This window comes from Otolemur garnettii, unplaced genomic scaffold, assembly GCF_000181295.1.
Source record: "Otolemur garnettii isolate 467f Iridium unplaced genomic scaffold, OtoGar3 scaffold00130, whole genome shotgun sequence".
NCBI lineage: Eukaryota > Metazoa > Chordata > Mammalia > Primates > Galagidae > Otolemur > Otolemur garnettii.
In genome coordinates this window covers 1,080,590-1,082,050 of record NW_003852525.1, presented here as the reverse complement: position 1 = coordinate 1,082,050, position 1,461 = coordinate 1,080,590, and positions in this window count along the sequence as shown.

Below are 1,461 nucleotides of genomic sequence, written 5' to 3'. Positions count from 1 at the left end.
ATCAAATAATTTGGTTTGTATATAGAAAATCAAATGTGCATATGGTGTGAACGCCAATTGTAAAAATATAATTCATAGGATATGGATAGTGTGAATTTGTGATGACTTTGTAAATTGGCTGACAACTTACTTTGTGACATATGCCCAGAGGGAAGGCTTTAGATGTTCCATAAAAGAGAGTTTTAAATTCTAAGTCACATTTTCCACATCTATTATAATCAAAGAGATGTGAAATTATCTCCTTTGGATTCTTCATGTTAAATAATTGTAAAGAAGACTTCTGGAGCTTTGTGATTGACCTACTTTTTCCATGTAGAATATTTGTGATGCCTGCACGACTTATAGGAAGTTGTAGTAAAAAAAGATCTTCAGGGCGGCACCTGTGGCTCAAAAGGGTAGGGCGCCAGCCCCATATGCCAGAGGTGGAGGGTTCAAACCCAGCCCTGGCCAAATAAATAAATAAAAAGATCTTCACCTGGTGGGCCAGATAAATGTCCGGGGCGGACCGCATGTGGCCCGCGGGCTGTAGTTTGAGGACGCCTGGTGCAATTTTGGTGGCTGAGAAGACCAGGAAGCTGAGGTCAGTGAGCTGGAGACCCAGGGGAGCCAGTGTGAGGCCCCGTGTGTGTCTGAAGGCCTTAGACCCTGAGCGCTGATGGTGGGTTCCCGTTTGAGAGCCAGCAGTCTTCCCGTTTAAGAAACGCTAATGTTTAGTGTAAGTCCAAAGGCAGGAGCAGACGGATGTGTCAGCTGGAGAAGTCAGGCAGAGTCAGGGTGAAAGAAAAGCAGACCTAACCCATTTCGTTACAACTCTCATTCCTGACAATCAGTGGGGAGACAAAGCCGGCCTGACCCCATTCAGTTGTTTTGTTGCATTTTATTGCTTTAAAAAAAAAAAAACAAAACTAGTTCCACTTTCCTGCCTGTCCATTGCATGGCATTTTAAGTGAAACTGGTTAAACTGTTAGAATCCTTAGTACTAGGTCTACGTTTAAATGTTGATCTTGAAATGTATTGCATTTTAAAAAATCAAAAGTTTCAATCTACTTTTTGCAAATACATTTTTATTGGAAGAAAAATAAGACACTGTCTTACGTGGTTACTAAGGCAGTATTTCCTTTCACTGGTGTAGAAACTTAAGGAAAGAATGCGTTCGCTTGGTCAGGGTCATAGTCTGGGATTTGTGCGTGTGTGTGTTTATAAACTCCTGAAAACCAATCCATTCCAATCTGCTTTTTTTTAACACTAGTTTTTGGGCTGTCCTGTGTTTATTTATTCCACACAAAATCACATATTCTAAATCGAAATGATTTATCACATACACTTACAAAAATTTCTTTTCTGATTATTTTATCACCTGAAAAATATATAACACTTTTTCCTTTTTGGGTAATACCTGTGTGTGAGTGCACAGAAGGGTGACATTGTACGTTCCTAGCAAGATTTGTTCTTTTTTTTTTT